The sequence below is a fragment of the Agelaius phoeniceus genome, chromosome 1 (assembly GCF_051311805.1).
Source record: "Agelaius phoeniceus isolate bAgePho1 chromosome 1, bAgePho1.hap1, whole genome shotgun sequence".
Taxonomy (NCBI): Eukaryota; Metazoa; Chordata; class Aves; order Passeriformes; family Icteridae; genus Agelaius; species Agelaius phoeniceus.
In genome coordinates this window covers 155,830,291-155,839,587 of record NC_135265.1, presented here as the reverse complement: position 1 = coordinate 155,839,587, position 9,297 = coordinate 155,830,291, and the positions used below count along the sequence as shown (strand labels likewise).

The 9,297-nt window shown below is 52.3% G+C and overlaps 1 pseudogene; it reads right to left on the bottom strand.

The window, feature by feature from the left end:
* Positions 1-3,010: 3,010 nt before the first annotated feature.
* Positions 3,011-6,953, bottom strand: LOC129123955 (erythroblast NAD(P)(+)--arginine ADP-ribosyltransferase-like; annotated as a pseudogene).
* Positions 6,954-9,297: the final 2,344 nt, after the last annotated feature.

Genomic DNA, 9,297 nt, shown 5'->3' with positions numbered 1-9,297 from the left:
TGGGCAGAGCATCTCACAATGCGCTGTTATCATTCTGATGAGTCATACAGTGGGTCCTTGACTGTCCATTAAACAGAAATGGCTCCTAGAGGGAGTTATCTCAGTGTCATGTGGCAAGACATTGTTTTGTTGATTAACAGCAGATAAGAAAAAACAATGTCCCTCCTGGTTTCAACAGCTCTTGAGGATGGGAATAGAATACATCTTTTTATTGTAACCTGGGACGGAGGCCATGGGCAATTTCCCCATGGGGTGTTCCAAGTTGCTGGACAATGCAGCCTCCTTTTTATCCCAATTTCCGTGCACTCCCCTTCCCCATTCATGGAGGTATTCAGAAGGTGCAGACTTCAAAACCCACTTACAAAATATCCCCCTTGCTACACAGCCCACTCTTCTATCACACAGACACGTGACCATTCAAATGAGATTTAACTCCACCCTGGGTGCGGAAATTAAAATTCATAAGCCTGTTAAGACTTTTTTCTTCTTCTTGAAGTTCAGGAATTTTGCAGGACCTTGTCTGAGCAGCAATCCGTGTCAGTGAGGAACATTTTCTGAAACTGATAGTTTCTCCGGTCACTTCCTTATCTACAAGTCCCAGGCCCAATCTACCACAAGATCCACACAATCTGTTTGTAAAGAAACATTCCTCTTATTCCTTTCAGGGTTGAATTAATTGTGGAGCAGAAATAGAGTTTGGTTGGGTTTAAGTCCTGAATATGTGGGAAAGCACAGAATATGATCAAGAATGCAAATGAATGAATTTCTAAAGAAGTAAAGGACAGTCAGGGAGATGTTGGGGGAGAGAGGGGGTGGGGAAGATTGTTGTTTTTCCTCTTCTCTTCCTCTACTCTTTTCCCTTTTTTCCCTTTTCCTCCAGGGAGATTGGCAGTGGCGGCCTTGGTAGCCACATTTATCTGGGGGTCATGGTGGTCATGGTGATTATGGAGATCATGGTGAGTGTGAGAAATAACTGCTCACTTTAAAATTTTAAAGGTTTATTAGACCTCAACAGCACAATAAAGGGCCTGAATACGGAAAACAGGCAGCACTGGGAGTGTGGTTGACTGCCATTGGCTCGTCCACAAAACAGCGGCTTTGCCTTTTATACCCCCAGTGTTGCATCAGCCAAACCTGGCTCTGCCAAAGTCTGCCATTCAATCCTGACTCGCTGTCCATAGGTACAGACCTTCTTGTAACTTGACTGGAGGAGAGGTGAGGTGAGGTGAGGTGAGGTGAGGTGAGGTGAGGTGAGGTGAGGTGAAGTGAGGGAGGTGAGGTGAGGTGAGGTGAGGTGAGGTTAGGTGAGGTGAGGCATGCCACAACTCAATAGGAACAGATTTTCCACATTCCCAACTGCCCAATGGCAGGGGCACGGGTTCATGTCCGGCCCCCACATGTCCCTGACAACCCCAACAACCAGGGCTGTCCAGTGGGAACAATACAGAGGTGGGTGAAGAGGACAGTGTGGAGCACAAAGGGTGTCCAAAAGCCAAACTACAATCACATTACCATAAGTCAACAAAATTTCTCTTAATATGCACACAATATTCACCATTTAATTGTGAGAGTCAGATATAATGTTACCCATCTATAACAAAGCTGTGGCTGCCCCACTCCTGGAAGGGTTCAAGGCCAGACTGGGCAGTGCCTGGAGCAGCCTGGCCTAGGGGAAGATGTCCCTGCCCATGGCAGGGCTGGCATCGGACGGGCTTTAAGGTCGCTCCATCCCAAACCATTGCAGAGCCCCCGGGGCCAGGATGGGGCGGGGCGGGCGCTTGGCAGCACCAGCAGCTCGTGCTGCCGCCTGCTGTTGGCACCCGGAACTGCAGCTGGCGACGGCGCATGCGCAGTGATGCTGATTTCCTGTGCTCGCTGCTGCCCTCCGGTGGACAATTCCTGAACTGCAACTGCCAGAATCCCCAAATCCCAGCATGGGTCAGGCTGGAAGGACCCAGAGTGGGCACCTGGCCCAACCTCCCAGCTCAGGCAGCGTCATCCCTGAGCACAGGATTGGGTCCAGAGCAGCCCATAACTGGACATGGCACCTGGCAGAGCTGGACACGGCATTCCTGTTATGCCTCCCTGGGCAGGGCAGAGGGACATGAACATTCCCTGACTTCCTCCCCCTGCTCTTCCTGATATCCCCTGAATCCATTCTGGCTCTAGGCAGCACAGCCAGCTTCACTGGTCACCCACCAGCACCCCCAGATTCTTCTCCAGAACTGCTCCAGCAGGTCCCACCCAGCCAAAGATGGCACTGGTGACTGTCCCTCCCCAGGGACAGGATCTGCCCTTGACCTCTTGAACCTCCCAGTTTCCAGCCTGTAAGGTCCCCTGAAGTGCAGGATGTGTCTGGATGCTCTGCCTGGAATGTGCCCAAGGGACAATGCCCCACTTGTGGCCATCATGGCAACATTGAGAGGGGTCTGGTGCAGATTTTGTTGCTGAATTGGTGAAAACCAGCCCAAATCACCAACTTCAAATTGAGAACTGAGGCTATAACAGCAGAGCTGCGCCTGGCCATCCATTAGCTGACCCTGGGAACATCCAATCCTGTCTCAGACAGAGATTCCTCTCCCCTATTCTGCTTGGAATGAAATGTGTCTGAGGATCTTCCCTTGGGAAGGGGTTCCTCCCAAGGATCCTCCTTGAGGCTGAGAGAAAGAGACCATCCCAAGATTGCTGTTGTGGGGAGTGACATCGAGCCCTGTTTAGCAATTTTCTCTCTTTGCTGGCTTTGTCAGAATTATTTAATGGAGTTTTTTTGATAGATTTTTTATTAGAATTGCTTTGCACAATGGCCTTGGTGGCCACAATGGCCAGGGTGGCTGTGGTAGCCTTGGGGCTGAGGGAGTCTTGGTGGTCATGGTGGCCACAGCTGCCACAGTGACCACAGTGACCTTGGTGACCTTGATGGCCTCATTGCTCAGAGGATCCAGGTGGCCACTGCCAAGGCTGTGGTGGCCAGGAGGAGTCCTCTGAGGTGGAAAGGAGTCCTGGGGACACTCTAACCTGAGGAAAAAAGAGGAGAATCAGTGGGGCCATGGGGGTAGTAAGGGTCTCAGGGATAGCCATAATTGGGGATTAAGGGTGACAGGAGAGCTGGGGGCATGAGTGTGACAGGTGACAGGGTGTCAGGAGGGGCACAGGGGGGTACAGGGGCCAGGGAGGTCAGGGAAATCATGGTGGGCTTAGAGGGCCATGGGGGGTTTCAGGGGGTTACAGGGTTTCAGGCAGTACCATGTAAAGGTCCTGGCCCACCCATGTTCTGTACACAGGGCCCATCCCCACAACACTGCCTTTATCAGAGAGGGACAGGGTTGGTACACTGTGGAGGTCCCTGTCCCTGTCCCTGTCCCTTGTCCCCTGGCATGGGTGTTCCTGTCCCTGTTCCCTCCCAGAAGTGGGGATACCTATCCCTCTACCCTGTCATGGATGTTCCTGTCCCTATGCCCACAATGGATGACCCCAGAATAGGTGCCCCCAACCCAGGGTATCCTTGTCACCCCACACACTGTGAGTGTCCCTGTCCCCCATCCCCAGTCAGTGTCATTGTCCCCTGTGCCTTATCGTGGCTGTCCCCATCCCCCCTGGCTGTCCCCTGTGTTTTTACCTTGCAGCCACTCACAGTTGTATTTGCTGTAGGTCCCATTGGACTGGAGCTGGATCTGTGTCTTGTCCCCTTCCTGGGCATATTGGGTGACCTTGAAGGTCTCAAAGGGTGGGATCAGCACAATTTTAGGTTCCGGATGTTCGCTAAAAAGCGTGACATCCACACCATGGCACGTGTGCACCTCGAGTATTGTGGTGTTGGAGCACTCGCCAGTTTGATTGCTCAGGAACACTGGCATGAAATGACCGAACCGGATGGTGTCACCATGCTGTGCCTCGAACCGGGTGCCACACACCATCAGGAACGCGTCCCGACACTGCCCGTTCTGAGCGTCCCTCAGCATGGCCAGGGCATCGGTCAGCAGGAAATGCAGCGTTTTGAAGTGGAAGTTGTCCCGGTATTCCTGGCGGGAATGCCCGACCACGTGCAGGGCATCATTGAATTTTCTGGGGTCAGTCATTGTGAAGGCAATGATGGCGGTGGCTGGTCTGGGGACAGAGGGGACTCAGGGGGGCCCCGACTCTGCCACTCAGCTGCAGCCTTTACCCAAACCTCAGCAAACTCCTTGTTCTGCTCAAACTCGGAGCTGTTGAGGGCCGGCAATGCCTCCTTCATGGCAGGGCCGCAGCCCTGGTACTGGTCATCAAAGGAGTCTGGGGCCATGTCCAGGGGGATCACATCGACAGCCGTGGTGGCCATGGCCATTGCCAGCAATGCCAGGGCCTGAGCCAGGGGGGCCATGGCAGGGAGAGGCCACAGGGACCGGTGTGGACACTGGAGGACACAGAGGGGACATGGGGGAGACAGGGGGGGGTTCATCAGTGAGGGACTGGGGAGGGGAGTGGGGTCAGCAAGGGAGTGGGGTCAGGGGGAAGAGAGGCACTCCTGCCCAGACGACCCCTGCACATGTCTGAGTTCCCTGACCCCAAAATCTGGGATTACTTATGCCTCCCCAACATCCCCCAGCCCCAGGGACCCCAGTCCCACAGCACCATCACCCCCAGAAGCCCAATCCTACTCCCATGACTACAAGTCCCCTCAGCCTCAGCAGAATCCCCACCCAAATCCTGGGGTCACTCCCTGAGCCCCTCAGTGTCCCTCTCCCTTGGTCCCCAGACCCCACTCCTACTCCCATTCCCCAGTTCCTTTGGTGTCACCCCAGGACATCAACCCAAATCCAGGCATCACCCTCTGTCCCCACAGTGTCTCCCAGACTCCCCATCACCCCAATCCCACCACATTCTCACCATCCCGTGTCCCCCCTCATTTCCGCCAGAGCCCCCCATGACCCCAGTCCCTGACCTGTGACTCTCTCAGTGTCACCCCTTGTCCGCAATCCCATTCCCTCAATCCCATGTCCCTGCAAAGAGTCCTCCCAGAGTCCCCCCAGCCCCGATACTAAAATCAGCCGGAGTGAACTCCTGGATGGATCTGGATATAGCAGAAAGCTGGAATTCCTTATCAGCTCAGACTCACAGCAGATCTCTCCTGGTCCTGCACATCAGGGGGGCACTTTGCCATGGGGTATTTATCCACCATATTTATAAATATTCATGAAAATGTCTCCCTTAGCTAGTACAGAATCTGTACTTTTCCCGTAAATCATTTGCATTGATCCACCTCCTCCTACAAGTCATTTTATTGTCCTGGAGAGTTGTAAAAATGGGGCTTCTGGGGCACATTTTCACCAAATACTTTGATATCAAAGGCTCTTTTCCTGGAACAATTTCTTTGCACAGGTGCTGTTGTTTCCTGTTACAGAACTTGCCAAAACCCCACTGGAGTTCCCTTTGTCTGTTTCTCCATGGGTTCTAGCCATGATTTTCATCTTGTATGCACACCTCTCCATCCTTTTATCATTTCTGCCAGTTTGTCTTCAGGCTCTGTCCAGCACCTTCAGGGGAAGGGAAAATTTCCATTCTCTCTGTTATTTGTCACTTTGTGACAGAAATGCTCCAGTCCAGTTATCATCCATGATACCATCCAGGATCTCCAGGTCTTTCCTGTCCTGAGGAGCCCACAACAGGAAAGAGCACTGGGCAGAACTGTACATGGCACTGGGCAGAGCTGGACATGGCACTGGGCAGTGCTGGACATGGCATTGGGCAGAGCTGGACATGGCACTGGGCAGATGTGGACACAGCCCTGAGCAGAGCTGGACACTGGGCAGAGCTGGACACAGCCCTGAGCAGAGCTGGAAATGGCGCTGAACAGAGTTGGGCACAGCACTCCTGATGTGCCTCACTGGGCAGGGAGAGGGGCACGATCACTCCCTGACTTCCTGGCCCTGCTCCTCTGAGTGCCCCCCAGATCTCTCCTGGCCCCAGGCCACATAGCCAGCTCCATTGGTCACCCAGCAGCACCCCCAGGTCCTTCCCCAGAGCTGCTCCAGCAGGTGCCCACCAGCCAGGCACGGCACTGGGGCTAAATTGGACTAAAACCAGCCAAAATCACCAACCCTGAACTGACAAATGCTCGAAAAGTACCAGAGCTGGGCCTGGCCATCCATCAGCTGACCCTGGCAATGTCCAGTCCCCTCTCAGACAGAAATTCCTCTCCCCTATTCATACTTGGCATGAAATGTCTCTGAGGTTCCTCCCTCGGGAAGGGGACACTCCCCAAGCATCCTCCTGAAAGTTGAGGGAAAGAGACGTTCCCACAAGTGTTGGCATGGAGAGTGACTTTGAGTCCTGCATGGGAATTGTCACTTTTGACTGGCTCTGTCAGAATTACTTCATGGAATCGTTTTGGTAGAATTATTTAATGGAGTAGTTTTGATAGAATCATGTAACAGATTTGATTTGACAGAATAATTTAATAGAATGTGAATTGACCAAACCAGACCCTCTGGCCACACCATGCCTGGAACCGGACACCATGCACACCCCGGAACACGTGGTGACACTGCCCATTCTGAGCATGCCTCAGTGTCACCAGAGCCTGGGTCAGCAGGAAATGCAGCGTTTTGAAGTGGAAGTTGTTCCGGTATTCATGGCGGGAGCTCCCGGCCGCACACACGGCTGCATTGAACTCCTTGTAAATGTCCTTTGTTGTGTAGGCCACGAGAGCTACGGCCTGGGCTGGGGATGCCAGAGGGGACACAGGGGGAGCCCCGCTTGTGCCACTCAGCCTCGGCCTTCACCCAGGTCTGGGTGGGGAGCGGATTCACCTTGAACTCGGAGTGGCTGAGGGCCGGCAATGCCACGATCACGGCAGGCCTGGAGCCCCAGTACTGGTCATGAAAGGAGTCCTGGGCCATGTCCAGGGGCACCACCTTGATGGCTGCAGTGGTCACAGTCATTGCCAGCAGTGCCAGGGTGCGAGCCAGGAGGGCCATGGTGGGGAAGTTACTGGGAGCAGTGTGGGGACACTGGGGGACAAAGTGGGACACACTGAGGGGACACTGAGGACACACGGGGCTACATGGGAAGGGCTCCTCTGTGAGGGGCTCAGCATGGCCCCTGAGCTCCAACCAGATGAACTTTAGAACAGTGGCCATTTATCCTCATTTCCTAGGAGGCCTTGGATATTATCCTTTTGTTTTCCTATGCAGTGAGTCTCTTAGTCAGTGACACGGTTGTATTTGGTAAGTTTTTCTTGATTGTGATCTGTGCTCCATATATTTTATCCTGTACTTAGAAGATAACCAGTAATAGCTTTAATAAAATAATAGCCTTACAGATGGGAACTGCTTTAACATCAAGGTACACAAACTCTTTGCATAAAGAACCGAGAAGGGGAAGATGTGGAAGACCAGACCACTACAGAAGCTCAACTGGAGCATGGCAGACCTTGTGGCCCTGGTAGAGTGAAGACTGTGGGAGAGAAAAACTCCAGGCAAGTACAGAAGTGATGATGTCATGTCTGATCACTCTGCCCATCATGTCTGGACACTTCTGACCATCACGATGAGCACTCTGGCCAGAGAAGAGATGACAGGGATGTTGCTGGTGAAAGAGATAACAAGGACATTACCAGTGTAAGAAGGATAATGGAGAATATTGTGTTTCTAAGGGGACTGCCGCACAGGAGTCCGAGTAGAAAACTTCGTACAAACATGGTGAGCTATAAATCCTGGTAAACTGGTGCAATAAATGGCTTTGCTTTGATGGCATTGCAGAGTCCATGTCTCTCAATCCCCGCACAACAGCTGCTCCTTCCCAATCCCAATCCTGTGTTTACCCTTCCAATGTCCCCCTGGTGCTTCCCAGGATCTCATTTCTGCTCCCAGAGCTTTGTAGCCCTCTTGTGACCCCAGGCTGCTCAGGAAACTCACCCAAATTCCTTAAGCCACTCTGTCACCCCCTCCTGCCCAAGTCCACCTTGGCCCTCTCCCAGACCCCAGTCCCACTCCCAGTCCCATTAACAGTTTCATGTCATCCCAGGACCCCAACTCAAATTTGTGGATGAACCCCTGACCCTACAATGTCAGCCTGGAGACCTTCCTGCCCCCCATTCCACAACTGCAACACACAACCCCAGTCCCATGTCCCTCCACACGTGTCCCCTGGAGTGCCCCACAACCACCGATATCGAAACCGGCCAGAGTGAACTCCCTGATGGTACTGGAGTTAGCAGAAAGATGGAATTCTTGTTTAGCTCAGACTCACAGCAGATCTCTCCTGGTCCTGCATATCAGGGGAGACTTTACCACACAGAATCTATCCATCTTAATTATACATATTCATCAAAATGGGCTTCTTAGCTAATACAAAACCAGCACATTTCCCGTAAATAATTGGCATGGGCCTGGTTATTTGGGGAAGTAATTTTTATTGTCCTAGGGAGTCATAAAAATGGGGTGTTGGGATGTGGGTTTCACAAAGTGCCCCAATATCTCAGATGACCTTGTCTCAAACTTTCATTTTTGCAGGCACTGCTCCTTCTGTGTTACAGATCTTGCCAAAATAATGCCTCACTGGATTTCCCTTTATCTCTTTCTCCACAGGTTCCAGTAACCTTTGCTCTTCTCTGTGCACATTTTTACATCCTTCTATCGGTTTTTGTTTGTTCTTCTTAAAGCCCTATGCAGCACCTTCAGGAGAACTCAAACTTTCTATTCTCTCTCTTATTGCTCAGCCCCCACAACCCCAATCCCACCATCCCTTGTCCCCCGAGTTTCCCCCAGTCCCACTCCCCACGGCTCACTGAGTTGCTGCCACACCTCAGATACCAGTTGGGCTCCCCTATCAGATGCCATCCCTGTAGGCACCTTGAGCCTGGGGATGATCTCTTCGGGGAATGCCTGGGTGACTTCCCTGGCCTTGCTGGTGTGGCAGGACAAGCTCTGGACCCCAAAATGGATCCATCTATACCAGGACATACCTGAGCCTACGTTGGCGTGGTAGCTCAAAAAAACCATTTGCCAGTAATCCCAGGAGCGTTTCCACTTCCAGTGATGCCTGGAGGTGATGGTTTTGAATGCAAATGGTTCTTTTAAAAAGATATTAGCGATTGCTCTGTAACAGACCTGACAGTTTTGTCCTATGAACACTGAGGCTGCAGAACGGTCCCCATCTCATCGATTCCCCAGAGCTTTGCTGGCGCTTTTCTCCTTTACAAATTGCAGCATCCGCTGGGGTGGGCCTGACCTGGTTATTGGGAGTTACCTCTCACCAACCCACCCACTCACCCTCTTTATTGTGGGCTTTAGATAAGCATCCAATTTTCAATCTGCCCAA